Genomic DNA, 15,988 nt, shown 5'->3' with positions numbered 1-15,988 from the left:
AATCGTGCGACATAAACGTCACTGTTCATTAAGTCCCACCCTCACCCGCTCCTATTGATTCTTTGGCGAGTGCTGCGACCCTTGGTTGTAAAAGTGAGATGAACTTTCACCATCATCGTCATTTCCAAGGCTAACTGCTTGTTTCTTCTTCAAAGGTTATCTATGAGCCTATTTCATTTTGGGCGTACCAGGGTGTCTTCCTTCTCTTGGCCCGTATCCCAACAGTTGTTTCGTCAGTATTTCTTCTGGCAGTCTGCTAAAAAGTTTTTTCCACCTGTTTCTATATTTCTCTGTTGTCTTTTCTGTCCCTTCAAAATTCAGTTCATCTGTAATTTGTTCATCCCTAATCCGGTCTTGGCGTGGGCAACCTTTCACTGAACTTAAAGATCCCACTTGAGCTGCTTCTTTGTGAGACTGCGCATTTCAATCCTGTACAGCAAGGTGAATTTTAAGAGGCAAATCATAACTCTTCAGCGAAGTCTTTTCGTTTACCGAGCTTGCGAAGTGGCGCTCTGGACGAGTATTAGAGAGGACAGCGGTTCGAATCCTCGATGCATATCGTCGTCAGGATGACTTAGACAAAATTTCTAGTTCGTGTAATGAATGACAGCTAGCTATAAATCCAGAAAAATGTAAGTTGATGCAGATGAGTGGAAAAAAAAATCCATAATGTCCCCATACAGCATCAGTAGTGTCCTGCTTGATGCAGTTACGTCGTTTAAATATGCTGGCTTAACGTTGCAAAGCGATATGAAATGGAACGAGGATGTGAGAACTGCAGTAGGGAAGGCGGACGTCGACTTCGGTTTGTTGGGAGAATTCTAGGAACGTGTGGTTCATCTGTAAAGGAAACAGCAAATAGATGCTGGTAAGACTTGTTCTTAAATACTGCTGGGGTGTTTGGGAACCGTACCAGGTCACATTAAAAGAAGACATCGAATTATTTCAGGGGCAAACTGCTAGATTTATTACCGTTGGGTTCGAGCAACGCACAAGTGTTACGGAGATGCTTCAGAAACCCAAATGGGAATGCCTGGAGGGAAGGCGACAGTCTTTACGAGGAACGCTGTTAAAAAACTTAGAGAACCGACATTTGATATTGATTATAGAACCATCCTACTGCCGCCAACGTACATTTCACGTAAAGACCACGAACACGATATTATTACTCTTTCGGAGGTATATAGACAGTAGTTTCCCCCCTTGTTCTGTTTGCGAGTGGAGCAGGAGGGGGAGTGAGAAGTAGTGGTACAGGGTACTTACCGCTATGCACCGTACGAAGACCATGGCATGCTAAAACCTCACGTTTTGTTTGGGTTTAAAGAAGTTTCTATCCACTTAATGTGCTAATCATTTTTTGGCACAAAATACATTTTAGAATGGAGTGCGCTCAATCACGGAACGCGGAGAAAATATGAAATTTATCCCAGTGCTTTTCCGTTAATGTCCTAATTACCATTTAGTGTACCACTGTCTTTGGCGGACCCGTGCCTGGCTGGTCACGTGTTTGACTGCAACATGATGATTATAAGTTACTTGCGGTTTAAGTTTGTATTCCATGTTAAACCGTGTAGTTACTGTATGAGAGATGGCGGTGACACCTGTACCGCGCTCATTGCCTCCTGTTGTGCAATTGACTTCATCTATAACCTGCACATATAATCTGGATGAGGTGCTGCGAGGGTGTTTGGTCAGATACAGATCGAAAAGGCAACGTTTTTGAGCTACGACCGTAAAACGACAGCCACTATCGAAGAATGCGTGGAAGTTTGCCCAGTAAGCAGACAGAATCTGTTGCGTCAAAAAATGCTTTTTTGTCGGATTGTAGGATGCTGTTGTGTTCTGCTGTGCTACATCTGTTGTCGTTAATATATCTGAAAGATGCTGAATTTATGCCTAGGCGTAACAAGTAAGATTAAACGATTATGTAAAGCTAACTTAAGCAGTATACACTTTTTAGCAAACGTGCGAGACAATTGAGGATATATGCGCACGCGGTCGTGCTTTTCCGACCCGTGACTAAATGGAACAATTTGCTGGATTCGTCATCCTCTCTTCTGACATGAATATCAAATATCTCCTCCCTTTATTTAAGCACGCTGTACAATATTTAGAAATAGACACCGGTAGCTGCCCCGTAGTGTCGGCGAAATTTGTGCGATACAGATTTAACTCTTCGCTGAGATCCAAACCGAGAACATCAGCGCATGCTGTGGCTCCATATCATCTACACACTTCACTAAGCCACAATATGATGTTTGGCTGAGGATACTTAGTGTAAGTAACTATCCCCGTAATGTGGATGTGACTTAAAGGCTAATTTCTTGCTTTTTCATCGCGACGTAGAAAGTTACTTGGCAGATTTTATAGACATGATAATTCATTGTCTCCTCTTTTTGTATATTGACCATGTGATAATGGCCACTGGCTAGTCGAAACCGGTTTCGGAATTGTGAAATGCTAATGTAATTTACTTTTAATTTTTGCTACACAATTCCTTAATTTCCGTACGCAACATTCTCTGTGCCTCCTAACCCGTCGGGCCACTCAGTACCCACGGCCGCCATGTAATCCGTAGGCAATGGCGTCATTGGAATGCAGTATGGAGGGGCATATGGTCAGCACACACGTCTCCCGGCCGTTATCAGCGTCCCAGACCTCTAAGTAGCTGAAATTAGAATCATATTCATACCGTCAGCTGCGCACGGGCGTTGATATAGATCAACGGGGACAAGTGAAAATGTGTGCCCCGACCGGGACTCGAACCCGGGATCTCCTGCTTACATGGCAGACGCTCTATCCATCTGAGCCACCGAGGGCACAGATGATAGTGCGACTGCAAGGTCTATCTCGCGCACGCCTCCCGCGAAACTCACATTCTCAGCTTGTATTTCCACACATTACATTCGTAGCGTCCCACCCCAACACTCATTACTCGTGGAAGACATTCTCCGTAAGAATTCGGGGAATATGTGTGCATCCGCACAGAAGAAAAAGGTCATGGCCGGTATCGCGAGAACTATATACTTATATGGATATCTAAGTAGCTGATTCTCATTCAGGTACCTCCTCCGTTGGCATCATGAGGGCGGGTGCTCCCCGTTACACGAAGGAAAAATCCTTGGCAGTACTGGGAGTCGAACCCACATTCTCCCCGTAGCAGACGGACACGTTGAGCACTTAGCTGCGGACGCGAACACTTTTTGTGAACTAGGCTGCCAGAGGTTCACATCGTCCTCCTAATTTTTGGTGTCCCACTACAATTCTTGAAGCATTCCTGTGACACTTTTATATTGGCTGAATACGCTCGTGACGAACCATACAACTCACATCTTACCCAGGGTCTACATCCACGTCTACATGGATACTCTGCAAATCACTGTTAAGTACCTGGCAGAGGGTTCTTCGAATCACCTTCACAATAATTCTGTTTTCTAATCTCGAACAGGTGCCGAAAAAAAAACGAACACACATATCTTTCCGTGCGATGTCGTATTTCTCTTATTTTATTATGAGGATGTTACTCCCCAGGTACGTCGGCGTCAACTAAATATTTTCGCTTTCACAGGAGAAAGTTAGTGTTTCGAATTTCCTGAGAAGATTCCGCCGCAACGAAAAACACATTTCTTTTAATGATGTCTACCCCCAATCCTGTGTCATGTCAGTGACACTCTCTACCCTATTTCGCGATAATGCAAAACGTTCTGCTCTTCTTTGAGCTTTGTCGATGTTCTCTGTTAATCCTATCTGCCAAGGACCCCATACCTCACAGCAGTACTCCAAAAGAGGACAGACCAGAGTAGTATAGGCAGTTTTTAGTATATCTATTATATTTTCGAAGTGTTCTGTCAGTAAAACGAAGTCTTCGGTTTGCTTTCTGCACAACTTTTTCTGTATGTTCTTCCCGATTTAAGTTGTTGGTAATTGCAATTCCTAGGCATTTAGTTGAATTTACGGCCTTTGGATTTATCTGAAAAATCGTGTTCTTGAAGTTTAACAGATTCCTTTTAGCACTCGTGTGGATGACCTCACACTTGTCATAATTTAGGGTTAGTGGCCAATTATCGCACCATACAGGTATCTTCTCTGAATCCTTTTGCAATTTGTTTTGATCTTCTGATGAAATTACTAGACGATAAACGACAGCATCATCTGCAAACAGCAGAGCGCTTTTAACACTACCTTGGAGAACGCCAGAAACCACTTCTGTTTTACCCATTGACTTTCCGTCAGTTTCTGCGAATTATGACCTCTCTGACAAGAAATCACGAATCCAGTCAAGACTGAGACGATATTCCGTAAGTACGCAATTTCACTACGAGCCACTTGATTGGTCCTACACTTAGGAATTTACCCAGTTGATCGCTGCCCACTGTATGTCGTTGCGAACTGGAGTAAAGTTTCATTACAGTATACAAACGTGCAGAAGTGTTACGGCAATTGCTTTCGAATTACACAGTTTGTCCCATGTCCCAAAACGACCTGCGCGGCTGCAGTCTGCAACTAAAAATTTCTTCAAACTGGAGCGAGCTGTTGTGAGCGTCAGTCGGAAACCGAACTTTGTAGCCGGCCGGAGTGGCCAAGCGGTTCTAGGCGCTACAGTCGGGAGCCGCGCGACGGCTACGGTCCCAGGTTCGAATCCTACCTCGGGGATGGATGTGTGTGATGTCCTTAGGTTAGTTAGGTTTAAGTAGTTCTAAGTTCTAGGGGACTGATGACCTCAGAAGTTAAGTCCCATAGTGCTCAGAGCCATTTGAACCATTTTTTGAACCAAACCGAACTCCCCACTAAAGATGCAAGCGAAGGGAACTAAAAATGAGATTGCCGAGAAAATCCACCTGACAATGACATAATAGCGGGCAATATTTTAGCAAGTTTAATAGTTCTGTCCGAAAAGTTTGCATTTTACGGACTTATGAAGTTCAAGTATGCAGAACTCGATGCCAGGTGCGAATGCCGTGAATGACGATGTGGCGAGCTGGTAGGGGAAGCGGCCCGGGACTCCGTCTTCCGGCAGAGGAATTGCGTAAGAAGCGGTCGTAGAAAGCGGCGTCGGTTCCAGCCGGCTGGCGTCCGCCGGGGGCGTGAAGGTCCGGCCGGGTCCCGGCAGGGGCAGGCGGAGGCGCACAGCTCAGGCGACTGTCGACCAGTGGCCGGCATGGCGCTGCGCGGGCTGCTCGACAAGAAGCGGCTGCCCGCGGCCCTGCCCACGCCGTACCTCTGCCTGCCCCTGCAGCTCGCGCCCTGCTGCCACGTGCTGCCGCCCTGCTGCCTCTGTCCCAGCACCGTCTGCCACCTCCCGCCGCCGCCGTCGCCTTCGCCACCGGTGACGGATCGCGAGGACTCTCCGGTATGTCAGCGTACGCTTGTACGTGAATGGGCTTGTCGCAGCTCGCGGTCAAATGGTTAGCGCACTGCCTCTAGATCGCGGGCTCCCGGGTTCGATTCTCGGCATGTCGGCGGTTTTCTCCGCTCGCCGACTGGGTGTTTATGTTGTCCTCATCATTTCATCTCATCGCCCCAAGTCGCTGAAGCAGCGTCCATCAAGCGGCCGAACAACCCCTGACGAGGTCTCTCGACCAGTGACATAAGATCATTTCACTCTACACTGCACCCACATTCTGCAAACTACTGTGTCATGGCAGAGGTGTATCAGTCATTAGGACATTTTCCCGCTCCATTCACGTATGGAGCGCGGTAACAACAATTTCAGGTGTCGGAAGTCATGGGATAGCGATATGCACATATACACGATGTTATCAAAAGTATCCGGACACCTGGCTGAAAATAACTTACAAGGTAGTGGCGCACTCCATCGGTAATGCTGGAATTCAATATGGTGTTGGCCCACCCTTAGCCTTGATGACAGCTTCCACTCTCGCAGGCATACGTTCCGTCAGATGCTGGAATGTTTCTTGGGGAATGGCAGCCCATTCTTCACGGAGTGCTGCACTGAGGAGAGGTATCGATCTCGGTCGGTGAGGCCTGGCACGGAGTCTACATTCCAAAACATCCCAAAGGTGTTCTCTAGCATTCAGGTCAGGACTCTGTGCAGGCCAGTCCATTACAGGGATGTTATTGTCGTGTAACCACTCCGCCATAGGCCGTGCATTAGGAACAGCAGCTCGATCGTGTTGGAAGATGCATCGCCATCCCCGAATTGCTCTTCAACAGTGTGAAGCAATTAGTTGCTTAAAACGTCAATGTAGGCCAATGCCACGCAAAAAACAAGGGGTGCAAGCCCCTTCCATGAAAAATACTACCACACCATAACACCACCGCCTCCGAATTTTACTGTTGGCACTACACACGCTAGCAGATGGCGTTCACCGGGCATTCGCCATACCCACACCCTGCCTTCGGATCGCCACATTGTGTCCCGTGATTCGTCACTCCACACAACGTTTTCCACTGTTCAATCGTCCAGTGTTTATGCTCCTTACCCCAAGCAGGGTGTCGTTTGGCATTTATCGGCGCGATGTGTGGCTTATGAGCAGCCACTCGACCATGAAATCCAAATTTTCTCACCTCCCGCCTGTCATAGTACTTGCAGTGGATTCTGATGCAGTTTGGAATTCCGGCGTGATGGTCTGGGTAGATGACTGTCTATTACACATTACGACCCTCTTCAACTGTCGGCGGTCTCTGTCAGTCAACAGACGAGGTCGACCTATACACTTTTGTGCTGTACGTCTCCCTTCACGTTTCCACTTCACTATGACATCGGAAACAGTGGGCCTAGTGATGTTTAGGAGTGTGGAAATCTCGCATACAGACGTATGACACAAGTGACACCCAATCACCAGGTCACGTTCGAAGTCCGTGAGTCCAGTGCAGCGTCCCAGTTTGCTCTCTCGCGATGTCTAATGACTACTGAGGTCGCTGATATTGAGTATCGTGGCAGAAGGTGGCAGAACAATGCACCTAATACGAAAAACGTATGTTTTTGGAGGTGTCCGGATACTTTTGAACACACAGTGTACATATGGCGGTAGTATCGCGTACACATGGTATAAAAGTACAAGGACAGTGCATTGGCGAAGCTTTCATTTGTACTCAGTTGATTCATGTGAAAAAGTTTCCGAAGTGATTATGACCGCACGACGGGAATTAACAGAATTTGAACGCGGAATCATACTAGGAGCTAGATGCTTGGGACATTCTATTTCGGAAATAGTTAGGGAATTAAATGTTCCGCGATCATCAGTATCAAGAACGTGATCAGATATCAAATTTTAGGCATTGCCTCTCGCCACAGACAACGCAGTGGCAGACGGCCTTCACTTAACGACCGAGAGCAGCGGCATTTGTGTTGATTTCTCAGTGCTAACACACAAGTAACACTGCGTGAAATAACCGCAGAAATCATCGTGGGACGACACGGTCAACGTATCCGTTAGGAAAGTGCGGCGGAATGTGCCGTTAATCGGCTATGGTAGCAGGCGACCGATGCGAGTGCATGTTCTAACAGCACGACATCGCCTGCAGCGCCTCTGTTGGGCTCTTGACCATATCGGTGAGACTCTCGACTATGGGGAATACCGTGGGTCGTGATCACATACCCTAGACGACTGCAAAACACTGGCCTGCTCAGGCACCTCCTGATTTTAGCCGGTAATCTGGTGGTAGGGTTCGAATGTGGCGCAGGCTCCACGAATCCATGGACCCAAGTTGTCAATAAAGCACTGTGCACGCTGATGGTGACTCGGTAATGGTGTGGGCCGTGTCCACGCGGAATGGACTGGATCCTCTGGTCCAGCTGAACCCGTCATTGATTGGAAATCGCTACTTGGAGACAATTTGCAGCTACTCATGAACTTCATGATCCCAAACACTCCGTTCGCGATTGATCTGCAGGACATTCTGGACACTCTAGCGAATGATTTGACCATCCAGATCACCCGACATGAATCCCACCGGTTGTGTCCATGCCACGTCAAGCTGCTGCACTACTCCGGGCACGATATTAGGAGGTATCCCATGAGTTTTTCCTCCTCACTGTTGTCTGATTTGGTCTTCACGATCTCTATGGGAGCGACACATAAGGTGGTTGTATTATATTCGTAGATTCATCACTTATAGTTGGTTCTGAAGTAGGATTTCACGGGATGGCTTGCGTCTGTCTTAAAGCGTCCGCCAATTCAGCATGTTCGTGGCACTCTCCCACGGGTCCAACAAACCTGTGACCATTCGTGCCGCCCTTCTGTGTATCCGTTCGATATCCCGCGTTACTCTTATTTGGTATGCGTCCAACACACTTCAGCAGTTCTGGGATGCGTCGCGCGAGTGTTCTGTGCGCAGTATACTTTCTAGACTGATTGAATTTTCCCAATACGTTTCAGTGAACCGAAGTCTTCCACCTGCCCTATCTACAATTAAGCCCCAGTGATAGTTGCATTTCATATCCCCACAGTGTTACACCGAGGTATTTGTATAAGAGGACCGATTCCAACTGGGACCGACTGATGCTACACTCGTAAGTTACTACACTTTTTCGTTTTGTCAACTGCACAGTTTTACTTTTCTGAACATTTAAGACAAATTGGCGATCTATGCGACGCTTCAAAATTTTATCTAGATCTAATTGGATATATGTGCAGCTTTTTTCAGACAGTACGTAATTATTGGTAACTGCATCAGCTGCCAAAAAGCACAGGTTAATTTTTAACTGTCAGCAAGGTCATTTATATGCAACATAAAGAACAAGGGTCCGACCATACTTACCTGGGGCACTTCTACATCTGTACCTGACTGTCCATCCACGATAACTTTCTGCATCATCTCTCTCCCCCCCCCCACCCTCCCCCTCCCAAAAATCTTCCATATTTTCAGAAATTTTGCTTTTTACACCATACGATCATACTTTCGATAATAAGCTTAGAAGTGGTGCAGAGTCAAATGCTTTTCCGGAAATTGAGAAATACAGCATCTCCCAAACTGCTTGAATCATGACTTTTTGTATGTCATTCGATCGGCTTTATATTTGGAGTTGGGTTTTAGTGTGCTGTGAGTGCACGTAAGTGACCATTGCAATTTGTGGGTGTATTTCCTTGCCAGTGAGACCACAGCGGGAATTCCCACCCGATTAGTGTGAGACGTGCGTCGTTGGAGCGACATTTAGAGCTGGAGATCTTGTAATTTACAATTCCTCGCCATGCCGTGGAGTCGTCGTCTTCGCTGGTTACGGACACAACGGCCAGCTTCCAGCAATCAGTGGATTTTGAATTTGTCCATCCTAGAGCTGATGGTTTGGTATTTTACCTAAATCTCCTTAGCGGGGCTATGATCTGAACACAATAGGCAGACTGAAAGCTAGTGACTTTCCCACGACAGCAGGCCTTTCCTACACCTGTTGGAAATAAACGTCAGAATTTTTTTTTAATAGATGAACACATTTCAAAGGAGTTCTGTTAGGGAGGGGAGGAAGGAAATGTCAGGTGAAAGTGCTGGTGTTCCGTTCCTGATGCTGGTTGTGTGAAAGGCCTGCATGTTCGAGGAGGATGGACTCCCCTGTACTTGCCATGTTAAAATTAAGAAACGTTTTCTCTTGCATCACTGGCACAGTAATGCATTTCTTTTTCAGTGGCAGTATGAGCACGTTATTGACATTTCGTTATGGGAGATTCAGTTGTTGGCAATTATTCTTTAGATAATAATATTTTTATGGTTGAAAAAATTGAAACAATTTTTTCACCAGCATTCATTGATTGTCACTGCTGTTGTATTTTTCGACACATCTTGAAGAGGCTGAGACAAAATGTAAATTGCAATGCTGTAAAAACACCGAAATCTGTAAGAGTTCACATGAAAAACTTCTTTATATAAGAAAACAGTACATTTGCGGGAAACTGATTTTTCCTTTATATTTGAAGTCTTGGCCAATAGGAAGGATTTTCTGAGTCACTAGACAGCTCTTCGTCTATGCTTATTTTAGCAGCTTCCGTCAATTGTCTAGCTTGCCTCTCCAAATCTGTTTGTCCTCTCGGCGATCCTCGCCCTCGCATTATCTGTGAACTATATAGCACTAATCATGTACGTGTCAGAGCAGTAATTTCTTTGTTGTTTGTGGTAATAGGATCGTATACTCCAAAATGTAGACCATAATATACTCTTTCTATAGATCTTGAACCTTTACACGGTTTTTGTCCAAATGAATCAGACACGTGGTGCAAGTCCAGTAGGTACATAGAATTAGAAAATTTTTGTACACGTAACCACAGTAGACAACAAGCTGTCTCGGAAATTGTGAAGCCCTTCTTCAGAGAGAGGCCTGATAATGAGTTACAGACTACATTTCGTCATGGTCTTGCATAGAAACAGAAACAAGCTGATCTACACCAGAGATGTGGTCTTTAGCTTCTTTTTATTGATGACTCTTCATAAATAATCTGAGTGCAGCTAATAACGTTGCCTGCAGTATCACAAAAAAGTGTCATTATTATGTTACATGCTCACCGTTCTGGAGGGCCTTTCTTTTTAATAGCTCTATTACCGAATCACCCGATGCTTGCACTAAACAGACAATAAAATTCACAAAGCAAAGACAAATACAGGGTGTATCAAAAAGAATAACCCGATTTGACACGTCTATATTTCTGACACGAGTGAACATATACAATGAATTTTATTTTATTTATTTATTTTTTATTTTTTGATGAACGGGAAACTCAGAAAGATGTTTTTCATACCTTCTCATACGTGTTCAATTTGTTCTCCTTGAGATGCACGGCATATGTCAGTGAGGTATTCAGATTGTTCCCACACGGCAGTGAGCATGTCTTGAGTTACAGCTTCCACAGCTGTTGTTTTGCGATGTCTCAGTTAATTCATTGTTTTTGATAACGGAGGCGCATAAGAAGAGTCTTTAATAAACCGCCACAAGAAATGATCACATACAGTCAGATCCGGTGACATTGGAGGCCAGTAATGTAAGGCTGAATCATTATGTCCATTGCGACTGATCCATCGTTCAGTAATCCTTTGATTTAAAACCAGATGCCAGTGTGGCGGTGCCCCGTCCTGTTGGTAAAGGAAGTGGTTCCAATCAGTCTCCAACTGTGGTAAAAGAAAGTTCTCAACCATATCGAGATATGTGCTTCCTGTAACAGTGTTCGCGGCAGAGGAAAATGGACCATACACCTTTTACCGTGAAACTGCACAAAACACATTAAATCTGGGAGAGTCCCTCTCATGTTGTACAACTTCAGGTGGTTGTTCCGTACCCCATATTCTCGCATTATGACGGTTCACCTTTCCATTTAAACAGAATGTTGCCTCGTCACTAAACACTAAGCGTAGATGAAAACTGTCGTCCTCCATCTTGCCAAGTTGTTACCTTCACGAACATCTTGCCGTAGCTGAATTTTGTATGGTTTGATGTGTAAACGTCGACGCAACACACCCCAGGCGGACATCTGGGACATGTTGAGCTGTCGAACTGCACGGCGAACGGATTTCTGCGGACTCCTTGTGAAACTATGGCGGGTGCGTTCGACGTCTGTGTCAGACACTCGGGGACGGCCCGGCGATTTGCCTTTACGCAAACACCCTTTTTTTAGGAATTGTTCATGCCATTGTGTAATGCTCTGTGTTTTAGCAGGATCAACACCATACCTAGTGCGAAAGTCACGCTGAACGTTATTACTGACCCACACTGCACAAAACAGAGAACACAAAACGCTTTCTGTTGTCCCAACACCATTTATGCTAGAACTGAAGTGGCCGCATACTGCTGCTACCCAGCGGGAACCATGTAAAACTCTAGAGTTTGCTTTTTCCAACAGTAAGTTGTTTACGCATATCTCAGATAACATAATCGTTAAGATTTTTTGAGTCGGATGGTTCTTTTTGATACTCCTTGTATGTTACGTTATTCTTGAGATTCGCCATCGGACACTGAAACACTTGCCCTTGGTACTTACTATGTTAGCCAGCTGTGGGAACATGTTTCAGAGATATATCTGTGGAATTACTGGAAAGTTCGAATGATACACTTTACAGAGAACCTGTCGTGACAAAACTGCGCCACATATTCTTAGAGAATAAATTAAGCTAAATCCAAAATACATACTAATTTTAAACGGTAAGTTTGTACTAATTTAGTATTACACAACCAGAGACAAATTTTTTGGTCATTTTCTGGATCTAGGTAGGCCTACTCTTAAGAATTTTGGGAATTGTTGGGAGCTCGCGAAATCGAAAAGTCGGTCGCCAGCCCTTCTGGGTGTAAAATTTAGACAACATTGTCCATGGAGTACAGTGACCTGGTGCTATATTTAGGTTAAAATCAACAGTCGAGATGGCATTAACATTTGTTTATTTACCGGTTTCGGCATATACTAAAGCCATCTTGAAAACCTTTGGCCCCCTGTGGTTAGTGCCGGCGGCTCCACAGTGTACGATCGTTGCATCACGAGAAAACCGAGGAGCCGCCAAGCACCAGCCATAGGGGGCCAAAAATTCTGAAGATGGCTTTTACGTAAGCCGAAACCGGTAAATAAATAAATGTTATTGCCATCTCGATTGTTGATTTTATTATCGTATCGAATTTAGGCATGTTGCCCCACATCAGATCGTGAAGCCTCCCCACTGGCTACTAGACAATGTCGAGACACTTGATAGTAGGTTCAACAACAGCGGGAAAAAAATTGTTCATATCGTCTCTGAAGTGTGGCTGACACTGCCTAGCAGCTATTATACGAGGCAGGCATCATCTTGTTTACAAGTCCTTCTGTCCATTTGCTGGCAGATCAGGTGTAGAGTAGGCAAACTGGTCACGTAGTACACAGCGCTCGACTCTACGAAATGTAATTCCGTAATCGGCATCTCCAGTAAACAAGCTGGTATTTCTTCTAGTTTCACACTGAAGCACAAACTACCTTGTTTCTTTACCGTATTGCTTCACCACACGCTGCTACAGTCCACCTGCTCGCATGAAACTAATTTTTATGTTTGTCTAAGCTCTGTCGTCGTTAGCCTGTGATTTTGGGAAGTGACATTACATTTGATATGGGCGTCATCCATATTTTAGTTTTCCCTTTCTTTGTTCCGCGCGCGCTTCTGTGTGTGTGTGTGTGTGTGTGTGTGTGTGTGTGTGTGTGTGTGTGTGTGTGTGTGTGTGTGTGTTTCACATTTCGGCTGTATTCACATGTAATGTCATGTTTCAGGTCTTGTCAGGCGCTCATTCCTGAACCAAATTTCCTTTTTAGCGATGAAACGTAGAAAAACACTTCTTGTCTTATTCACAGAATCTAAATTTTCCACTGTCTTATTACGTGGGGACACAACTCCAATAGAAGTGTGTGTAGATAATTATAAACTCTGACGTTGTTATTGTTGTTCCCAACAGATTGGTAACGCAATTGGAGCCATTGTACTCCGTAGCCATTGTCGCAGTGTTAGATCCGGTCGTAGTTTTCTTTTTGGGATGGCCTAATATTAGGCGGTTCATATGATCTCGACCGCTACAAGAAGAGGTTGGCCGGCCGGAGTGGCCGAGCGGTTCTAGGCGCTACAGTCTGGAACCGCGCGACCGCTACGGTCGCATGTTCGAATCCTGCCTCGGGCATGGATGTGTGTGATGTCCTTAGGTTAGTTAGGTTTAAGTAGTTCTAAGTTCTAGGGGACTGATGACCTTCGATGTTAAGTCCCATAGTGCTCAGAGCCATTTTTTTATGTATATCATCCAAAAGGTTACGGTGTTACTTTATTAAGAACTTTCTAAGTGCCAGTAAGAAAGTTTTTACGAGTTGATCCTCGCAAAGAAGAGAATGGCTATCTGCCACTGTTAATAACACTATTTACCGACAGGTTTGTCGTCAGGCGTTTGTTCACATTTCTACTATGTTTGTGTTATTTACATTATTCGTCGGCCGTTTTTGATTTTCAGCAACTCGTGCAAACATCATCAGATGTAATATAAATGCCAACACCCGTCTGATAATGAACTTGTCAGTTCGAAACCGGTAACAGCACTATTTGTGTAAATAAATAGCATTATGAACAGTGGCTGGTTGCTGTTTTCTTCTTTTCATGGATGAACTTGTTTTTCGTACGCAGCCGCAGTCTCAAACTAGGTCAGTTTTCAACAAAGTAGCAGGAATAAAGTTTTTGTTGAAAGTCTCTTTAATACTGAGGCACAATGTTTTATTTTGTGATAGTCCAAGTCCGGAAATACAATATGTTTAGACTAGTAGAACTGTAGTCAACAAAAACTGTTTCTCATGGATTTTAAATTTTGAAACTCCAGAGTGAAGCACTGTTTGGCATAAAGACGATGCTCGATCTACTACCGCGTCTTTGAAAGACTTTTTCCATGGTTTGTCACGTCGATCAAGCCTAGAGATAGGCAGTAGAGTACGTTTGCCATATTCACTCTTCATTTGTCTACCAGATATGTGATAAAAGTTGTTGTAACACGTGCAACATTTAAAACTATTGATTTAATGTAGACTGATATGGTGATGGGTAGAGGGCAAAAAGGTTCTGATTTTCGATACAAGCCAACGCTTACCGCAGCACCGATGAGAGCCGTTATGTGCCTCTGGTTGTAGTCGGAGCGTGTGATTCACGTCAACTCGAGTTCCTTTCAGCGTTTTGCAACTCGCGCAACTGTTTACTGGCAACGGCAGTCGCGTTCTATTCTTTTTGGGGAGCGGCAGCGCTCGGCGAGGAAATATTTGGCTCCATTTGCAGTGCTGCCAGTCGATGGCCCGTAAAGAGCGCACGACCCGTGTAATGCCTGCGGGCACGCCTCCCGAATGGGGAGCACGCTCGCAGCTGTAGCCGCGTTCGTTTTCCACCGAATCAATACACGCCTGCGCGCTTCGCACCATGCTCTACCTGCCGCCTGTGCGTTCCCTTGCCAACGCTGATTTGCCCTGTCAGAGTTGCCCCAGTCGTGACAGCTGACAAATGGAGGACATGCAGTTATAAAAAAGCCTCACTTACATTGCAACAAGTATGCGTGTTCCGTCCTGCGGCAAACTTAGCTTGCATTTATCGCGAATCTCTTGCCCAACGTAAAGTCCCGAGCGACTGGAAAAAAGTGCAGGTGACGGATGTATATAAGAAGGGTAGAAGGACGGATCCTCAAAATTACAGACCAATATACTTAACATCGATTTGTTGCAGGATTCTCGAACATATTCTCAGTTCTATGTAACGAATTTCCTTGAGACAGGGAAGTTGCTGTCCGTTCATCAGCACGTCTTTAGAAAGCATCGCTCCTGCGAAACGCAACTCGCCCTTTTTTCACATGATATCTTGCGAACCATGGATGAAGGGTATCAGACGGATGCCACATTCCTTGACTTCCGGAAAGCGTTTGACTCGATGCCCCACTGCAGACTCCTCAATAAGGTACGAGCATATGAGATTGGTGCCCAAGTATGTGAGTGGCTCGAAGACTTCTTAAGTAATAGAACCCAGTACGTTGTCCTCGACGGTGAGTGTTCATCGGAGGTGAGGGAATCATCTTGAGTGCCCCAGGGAAATGTGGTAGGTCCGCTGTTGTTTTCTATCTACATAAATGATCTTTTGGATAGGGTGGACAGCAATGTGCGGCTGTTTGCTGATGATGCTGTGGTGTACGGGAAGGTGTCGTCATTGAGTGACTGTAGGAGGATACAAGATGACTTGGACAGGCTTTGTGATTGGTGTAAAGAATGGCAGCTAACTCTAAATATAGATAAATGTAAATTAATGCAGATGAATAGGAAAAATAATCCTGTAATGTTTGAATATTCCATTAGTAGTGTAGCGCTTGACACAATCACGTCGATTAAATATTTGGGCGTAACATTGCAGAGCGATATGAAGAGGGGTAAGCATGTAATGGCAGTGGTGGGGAAGGCGGATAGTCGTCTTCGGTTCATTGGTAGAATTTTGGGAAGATGTGGTTCATCTGTAAAGGAAACCGCTTATAAAACACTAATACGATCTATTCTTGAGTACTGCTCCAGCGTTTGGGATCCCTATCAGGTCGGAT

At 45.1% G+C, this 15,988-nt stretch overlaps 1 protein-coding gene and 1 non-coding gene across 2 annotated transcripts in view; one reads left to right on the top strand and one right to left on the bottom strand.

Moving 5' to 3' along the window:
• The window catches only part of LOC126259495 (WD repeat-containing protein 47), a 703,557-nt gene that overhangs the window by 557,859 nt on the left and 129,710 nt on the right, over positions 1-15,988 (top strand). The gene's annotated exons all lie outside the window — the stretch shown is intronic.
• On the bottom strand, positions 2,746-2,820 carry Trnat-ugu (transfer RNA threonine (anticodon UGU)). Its single transcript has one exon. It is a non-coding gene; the product is annotated as a tRNA-Thr (tRNA).

The sequence above is a fragment of the Schistocerca nitens genome, chromosome 5, assembly GCF_023898315.1.
Source record: "Schistocerca nitens isolate TAMUIC-IGC-003100 chromosome 5, iqSchNite1.1, whole genome shotgun sequence".
Taxonomy (NCBI): Eukaryota; Metazoa; Arthropoda; class Insecta; order Orthoptera; family Acrididae; genus Schistocerca; species Schistocerca nitens.
This window is presented reverse-complemented; position numbering and strand designations above follow the sequence as displayed.